The sequence below is a fragment of the Diachasma alloeum genome, unplaced genomic scaffold (assembly GCF_001412515.2).
Source record: "Diachasma alloeum isolate Michigan unplaced genomic scaffold, Dall2.0 Dall_scaffold_00766, whole genome shotgun sequence".
NCBI classification, from domain to species: Eukaryota; Metazoa; Arthropoda; class Insecta; order Hymenoptera; family Braconidae; genus Diachasma; species Diachasma alloeum.
Window position 1 is genome coordinate 81,966 of NW_021680896.1, and position 8,714 is coordinate 90,679.

General features: G+C 36.7%; 1 pseudogene; it reads left to right on the top strand.

The window, feature by feature from the left end:
- Positions 1–5,210: 5,210 nt before the first annotated feature.
- Positions 5,211–6,421, top strand: LOC107044622 (annotated as a pseudogene).
- Positions 6,422–8,714: the final 2,293 nt, after the last annotated feature.

The window sequence follows — 8,714 nt, forward strand, 5'->3', positions numbered from 1 at the left end:
GAGAGAGAGAGAGAGAGAGAGAGAGAGAGAGAGAGAGAGATCAATTGAGCAGTTCCTGACATATAGCGATTCCTCAAAAACAGTTTTTCCCAAATATCTCAGAAATGACTGCACAAATCTAATTTTTTTCGAAATACAGTCCATTCTTTCAGAGTAGGCGAGTGAAAGACCGGAAGCCCCCATGCTGCCGCAACGTGCGCCCATAGAGAGGACAAACGTAGAGATCAGCTGGTTTCAAATAAGATTCCCTGCTCGTTGCCCCCGAATTCAATGGAATTTTCAATTTTACTGAATGAATATCGATAACTAATCAATTTATGTGTTTAATATTTTGAATTTTTATTGCTCCCGTTCACTTTTCTCTCTAAATATAACCTCCGGTAATGCAATGGCAGCTGATGTTGGGGGATTGTTGGTGGACTGGAGAATAATCCCTTCTGCATGGCTGAAGTGCTAATCACTAAAAGTAAGTTAATTTATTTCTTGCTGCCTTTATTCTATTAAGATAATTCTTCTTCATCATTTTAATAATTGTAGCCTTTAAGGAATAGTGCCCTACCTCTTCTCATTTCTCAATATTTTTTGGGTATTCGATATGAGCTTACACATAATCAATAGTATAGAATTTGAAATTACTCGGTTTCTTCTTCTAAATGAAAAATAGATGTGATTAAAAAACTCATATTTCATGATGTTCCTTGCCTGTACTTTTTCTTCACATGAGAAAAAAATGAAATAAATTGTCTGAATTTTCCGTCAAATACTTCTGGTACTTGAAAGAAGTGGTGTGAGTCCCTCTTACGGTCATTTGACCCTAATGATCACTTCGTTCGTCCCTCTTGTTTGACCTTCAATACCGTTGCATCCTTATAATTATTCTCTTCTCATTGAAAAATGACCGGGGCCGTAAGTATCCTATAAGAAGCTCATGGAACATAAACATTCAGGAGGTGATAGGTGTCGAGAGTGGAGGTAGGCCTCGAGCGCTTGGAGCGCGAGGTATCTTATCGAGAGGTATCTCATACGAAGCCTCGACTATATTTGTCACGACGATACCTATCTCGAGGCATGGAAATCCAATCACCCTGCTATAGAAAATTGAGTTTTATTATAATTTTTTTCATTTTTTCGATGAAATCGCTTGTTATCACGATGACTTGAAAAATAATGGAGATAGAAATTTCAAACTCCGTACGATTTTAGGTCTTATGATAACAAAGTTTGGTATTTTGGATGGGCGAAATTGGACGAGTAGTTCCGAAGATATTCAACTTTGCATGTGAAACTCTTTTTTTCAATATCTAAAAAACCAGTCAGCCGAATTAGGGAGTTTATTCAAAACTGAAATCGATGGCAGTAGGGAGCCACTCACTGCATTTGCCAAAGGCATTGAACAAAGATTTTCAGATGCATGTTATTTTTGACCGATCTATTGAAAAATGGGTGGCCACCTGGCACCATTAGTTCGTGAATTAGCCGAAAAACTCCCTAATTTAATTTTTTCTCAAAATATTCGTTTTAATCATGGCTATCTTAACAAATCATAATATGAGTACCGTTTAAATACACAGATGGGGCCATATTGCTTTCTTTAGGATTCAGCGGCATTTTTTGAGGTTTTAAATCGTCTATTTCACTGCATTTATCATAGCTCGTGTGGGTGCGTTTCGGAATCAACGGCGCGCAGTGGCAGTACTGTCACTGCGGATTTCACTGCAAAGCAGCGTTGCCAACCTGAACGTAGGCTATTATGGCGCCAACGTAACAAAATATGGTATTTCAATTCAAATTATGGTATCCACGTTAAAAGTGCCTTTTTCGAAAAATTGAAATGAAACACAAAATCCTATTTTTTTCTGTTCTTTGAACACTCTATCAAACAGAAGAAATAACTAGGAGCGGTACTGTCGATGTCTGGAAGGGTAAACTGGGTGGAGAATAAACATAATCGAATACAATCACACAGTACAATGTAAATATTTATAGCTCCTGGATTATTCTTGGCTCAAATTCATCTCATTCACCACGTGAACAATGAAAAAGTGGAGGATGTCTATCTGGATGAAGTTGAAGAACCAATAGTTGGGTCTGATCATGATGATGAGGAGGAAAATCTTGATGTTAGTCTGAATGAATAACGCCAGATGCTAGGGAAATAGAGATTGATGACGAGATTAACCAATAGCTCATCCAAATACAAAATGATTCAGGATTCCGTGATCAGTTGCCAGATGACGAGTGATTCTCGGATGATCCATTGGCAGAATGAAGAATTTTAAAAAAACAAGCATTTTTCGTGGTCTCCTCCCCGAAACAAGAAATTATGGTAAAATTAGGGATACCATAGACATGTCTATGGTATATAGTATCGGATGTGAAATTATGGTAGCGGTACCATAATTATGGTACCGCTACCATAATTTCACATCCGATACTATATACCATAGACATGTCTATGGTATATAGTATCGGATGTGAAATTATGGTAGCGGTACCATAATTATGGTATGGTTGGCAACGCTGCTGCAAAGTGTTTCGTAGGGTGCGTTTCGGAATCAACTGCGCGCAGTGGCAGTACTGTCACTGCGGATTTCACTGCAAAGTGTTTCGTAATTCCGCAGCGCTGTAACAGCGCGATTTTTAAATTTGTGAAAAAAAAATAATTTTCTATATCATGTTTTGTGGCAAGCTCTGCGTACATGTACATTGTGTGAATTGATATCGTTACGACCAGAGTTTTCGTAATTATCCACAAAATGGGAACTTTCGTGGGTCTCGTGTCTTCTATGATGAATGAAATGGATACATCCTCTTCGGAGGATGATGAAGATGTCGAAGAAGAGGAAAACAATCAGATAATTTCAACACTTTTGACACGTCGAACAGGACTCCCAGATCGGTATCAAGGGCAATTGAAATATCTTATGGAACGTAATGCACTCTCCTACGGTGGTAAGGAGTTCAGGCGAAATTTTCGGTATGTGCTTTATTAATAATAAATAGTAGTAATGACTGACCTTTGACAGTAGTTCGGATACTCATAACCTACAAAACAATCAATTTATTGTATACATTTATAATACATCAAGCATATATCAGTCTACTATTGATTAGATGTTGCTTCGAATGATTAGATGGGTTTTAATTAGTTTGTTGAGGGATTTTGTGGGAAATAAGCCATGGAAAAAATGTAATTTGAGAAATCAATCTGGCAAAAAATGTATTAATTTTCTAAAGATTATAGGAAGTGATAAGTGGTTCGTATGCGGATTATAAATATAATAAGAATATGTAAGGTGAATGTCCCTACGTCCGTCTAGCTAACGTGAATGCATCATTAGCCCAATATTTCGATCTAAATGAATGTGAAGATGCAATGTTTTAAATTGGATATCACAAAGTAAAACCTCCAGAATTAGGACTCATAGCGTAATCATGATAATTACTATTTTTTAATAGATAATCATCCATAAACGTGGAACGTCCCCACACTCGATCACTTGTCCTCATGCACGTTTGACAAATATTCCTATCCTCGTATCGTGATTTGACTAATAAGCAGAGATTATATCCCAAATAATTACATCGTATCTTGTTTTGTAATAAAACAACATTAAAGCATATCTCAAGGCATGAAATTATATTTCAATTGGACGGTCCAACCTTTTAATTATTTCATTCGTTTAGTCCGTCCCCAGTTGACAGTTGGTTCCCGAACGAGCATAGGACCAATCCCATTTCCCCTGTACCTATTCTATTAATTGCCGATATTTTAATGAAATATTAAGCAAAATATTAATATTAAGTAATTAAGATTTTACTGTAATTTACGTATTTTTATTAAACTTGTAACTATCCGAAACCTTAGTCGAGGGATTTTTAATCCTATTTTACGATTATAACTGATAAATCAACATTAAAAAACGGTGAGTTTCTTTATTTGCGGCTCAAGAATTCACTCTGTCGTGGCACCAGTTGATGTGAATGGCATTTTTCTCTCTTATTTTTCAATGAATCACTGTTCATTGGTGTCTATAAATTCCTTTATTAACTAAAGTAATTACTCCAATCGTATTTCACTTTCGATAGATTCTTGGGACTGTCAAAATGATTAAAATGTGATAGCTCGCGACATCTGAATGAGCGTAGGGACAGAAACAAGCATAGGCACATTTACTTTATGTTTCGCTAGTCTCACTTCGATGTGAGACAGTGTTTTATTTCTTGCATCACATATTTTCAGTGTCGGTAGAGGAACATTTAAATACCTTCTACGTTTATTACGACCTGTCCTGGAGAGACCATCCAGAACCGGTAGAAGAGTGGGTATACCAATAATGCCTCCTCAAACACAATTATTGGTCAGCTTAACAATAATGAGAACGCCTGAGTCTTATAGGTAACATCTTCATGTTGCTCAAAATAAACTGAAATTTCTATCTAATTCCTCTAAATGTTAATGTGGTCCATTCTTTCCAGATCCGTATGCAGTCGATTCGGCGTGAACGAAGCCGCAGGGCATCGTGCGGTTCGCAGAGTGTCTTACGCATTATAGTCTTTAGCTCCCAAATTTATAAAATGGCCTTCAGCAGAACAAGTAGTGCATTCAAGTCAACAATTCCAGCGTAGAATAAACTTCCCAGGAATTCTTGGTGCGATTGATGGAACACAGATATCCATTCCTGCACCAAAGCAAAGCTGCAATTATTACATAAATCGACTTGGTTATCATTCCATTGTTCTCCAGGTATGATAATGAAAATCTAATCACCGTTAGATTAGTCATATACATTTTAAAGTCAGATAACTGTCAATTTCTTGGATTTCAGGCAGTTTGCGATCACAGGAAGCTCTTCATTCATTGTTATGCAGGAGAAGTCGGATCAGTCCATGACGCAAGAGTACTTCGTAAATCTGCTTTAAGCAAGATGTTTCATCCCGAACAATTTCCAAACGACAGCCATCTCAGGGGCGATCGAGCCTACGGTATCAGTAAGTATATTCTGACGCCATTCAAGGACAATGCTCGCCTTCCCCTTGCTCTTGAGCAAAAAAATTTCAATTTTCGTCTCTCATCGTTGAGAATGGTAGTTGAAAGATCTTTCGCTTTGTTGAATGGAAAGCTGCGTCGACTTTTAGACAAATTCCCTATGTATAGGACCGACTTAGTACCGAAGTACATCATAGGCCAATGTGTTTTACATAATATCATGATTTTGGAAAATCAATTGGATGATTTTCCACTAGTCCCGGGTAACGATGATTATCCACATGGCGATGACGAGAAGGCACAAGGTGTCCAAAAACGGTTAGATATAATGAGAACCCTGCCATTCGTTCTTCGTGAATCCAATACACCCCCACCAGAGGATGATGATGGCGATGTTCCATGTTGAAAGGCGGCGTTTGATAACTCAGGAGCGTTATCAGGAACTCCATAAACTTCGGGACTGACGTCTTCAGACGAGAAAAAATCCTGTCTGAGATGTGTTGCCAGGTCGTTGAGACTCTAGGAAATGTCAGATGTCTCCAAGAATTCAAAGAAAATCTGGACGATCGTCGAGTACGAGAGGAACCTCCTGAAGGGATTGAAGAGCTCATCGGGGAAGATGTGGGGAGGAACTAGTGAAGGAAAGACCCTAACTGGGGAATATCAGTGATCATTATGCCTCTGGGCTAGTCCGGGGGTACAAGGAACTCCAAAAGGGGACTCCTGGGAGCAGGCGAGAGGCTATCCCTGGGGAGCTAAGGTTCTAGCTTCATGACACTTATGAGTTTGATCTTGCGGTGATGGACGAACTGGCGAAAGTGAAGGGAGTGGGGTTCGATAGGAAGAAGTTAGAGGAGAGGATGGAGGAGGCCAGGATGAGGTCCAGGGTTGGCGTGGAGAGGGTTTCTGAGGAGAGTTTAGACGGTTCAGAGAAAGGGGAGACTGATGATGGGAGGAAGGAAGTATTGGGAGGAGAGGGAGCGGTATGGGTTTGAGGAAGTGCAAGCCAAGGTGTTGGGGATTCTGGTGGATGGTAAGCCCTTTATTCTCCACGTTCATCATTCTTTCAACTAATTACTTAATTATCTCGATAACGAGTGGTTTTATCAAGGAATATTACTTGACCTTTTTTGTAACCCATGAAATTCGCTAGAAAAAAGTCTTTTGACATTTTCTCGTCAAACTACTCCTTCCTGAGATAATCGCAAAATCACTGAAAACTTTACGTTCGACTATTTTTTTCAGGTGAATTAATAACAGAAGTCCCTGCACTTGAACTTTTCTCTAAAAAACAAACAAATTGGAATAATTCTCCATTAAGCATCATTTGACACCCCAGAAGGGGGTCAACGATCGGATAAAGGTCACCTAATGATTGTCATATCAATTGTCATATCAAAGACAAAAAATGTCGATAAACATTTTCTGTAAAATAATTCAGACCTGAGATAATTTCATAATTAATTACATCAAAGACATTAGGGGATTCAATGAACAATAATAAAAATTGACCATTCGAGTTATTAATTTATTTATTTTGTTTATTTTCAGTGGGTTTTAGGGAAGGATGTGTGGAACCGACTCAACACAAGTGTCTCAAACCACTTCCGAAAGAATGAAGTAACATCAAAAGGCTCGCCTCACAAAACCCTCCAGCGGCTTCAGAGGACTCGAAAGACACCAACAAAAAACAACAGATGATAGAGAACTTCATGAACAGTGAAATAAACTTCGCAATTTGAAATACAAATGAGAATTTTATCATTCTCCGTCTTCCATTGACTTCGATCGAAGTCGAGAGCACTCCCCTCTAAAAAGCTGGAGAATTATCTACAGAAAGATCTATTTTTATAATTGTGTAGGGAAAGAGGAAAGTGAGGGCCCGGTGTTTCGTTCCAGAGGTGAGAAGTTAGTTACTTATCAATTAATTGTCGCAACTTCATCCAAAATCGAGATACGCGGCAGCGTATCGGCCAAGAAAAGTTTTGACTCCGATTGTACAAAACATCAGGCCGATCGCTGGCGTGTATCTATACACGAAGCAACTACCCCCTCCACTACCTCTGAATCATATCCATTAAATAAAATACAAACGTGACGCGCTACATGAAAAATACTCTTAGTTACATTATATAAATTGGCCACAAGCTTCTCATTGATGTAACTATTTTTTTGTCCGAAGCAATATTTAAAAAAATACGCGCATAGCAACGGGTTCATATGCACATTCTCGCATTTCACATCAACTCCTGTCATTTTTTTATTACGGAGTTGGTAGCAGTGCAATACAACCACACGCACCAAGGAGGGAAGCCCGGGAATTTACAAATTGAATATGGTGCACGAATGATGAATTCCACAGATATTTTTCATTCGAGTTTCGTGCACAAATGAATTCTCGAAGAAGCAAATTCAGTCGGAAAATCTTGAATAAATAATTAAAAGTCGGTGCAAATAACGACTGTGGAATAGAACTATTTGTTTTACTTCGATTGTTAATTGGAAAGATGATTTATCGTGTGAAAAATAAATGAGCCGAATTGAATTGAAAATGAAAAAATTTACAGGATATAAAAACGATTCCTTGTTTATTTTGAAAAAAATAATGAAATCTCCCTAAAAAAAAAAACTGTAAAAAAAACTGTAAAAAAAAAAAACNTTGAAATAATTGAAAAGTGATGACATTATAATTCTTTTCAAGTTTAAAATTCAATTGTAAAAAAACTGCGCCAAGAAAAAGTTTTGTTTGGTTCTTACTGGAAAGTAGAAATTTTTGAAAAATACAAAGGAATGAAAAAGAAAGCCAAGTCAGCAATGTCGAATAAACGAAAATAATGCACAATCAGATTTCTATAAGAGAAATAGTTTCAAATCAAATGAGGATTTTAAAAAAATTCTTGATGAAATAAACAATTAGTAGAAGGAGGACCAACGTTCTTGGCGCGGAGTTTTTCAACTCATTGTCTAGTATCGATCTAATTCTCCATCTTCTGATCCGCGTCAAGGACGTTGGTCCTCCTTCTACTAATTTTTTATTTCATCAAGAATTTTTTAAAAATCCTCATTCGATCTGAAACTATTTCTCTTATAGAAATCTGATTGTGCGTTATTTTCGTTTATTCGACATTGCTGACTTGACTTTCTTTTTCATTCCTTTGTATTTTTCAAAAATTTCTACTTTCCAGTAAGAACCAAACAAGACTTTTTCTTGGCGCAGTTTTTTTACAATTGAATTTTAAACTTGAAAAGAATTATAATGTCATCACTTTTCAATTATTTCAATTATTTCTGCTGAAGATTGATTAATATTATTGATATTTTCGATCAATTTTCAATTAATATTGATCAAGCATTATTAAAAATTGATGACAATTGATTAAAAATATTTTGGAATTTAAAATTGAATTTAGAACGAATTTTGAACTTCGAAAAAATGATTCCTCATTAATTTCCAATCATTTATGATTAATATTAATCAATATTATTCATGTAATTGATAAATTCCATCAATTTTCAATGATAATCAATTGAAAATGATTTTTTTGAGTTTAAAATGTAACCCTGAATGAATTTATGACAATTTGATATTTTTTTTCTATTCCAGAACTGCATAACGAAGAACTTCAATACTGGATTATGGATGACATCAGTGAACAATGTTCTGAAATCAACAATAGGTCCTTTCCAAGACAAAGATCCATTATGAACTAGTCACAAAAAGGTT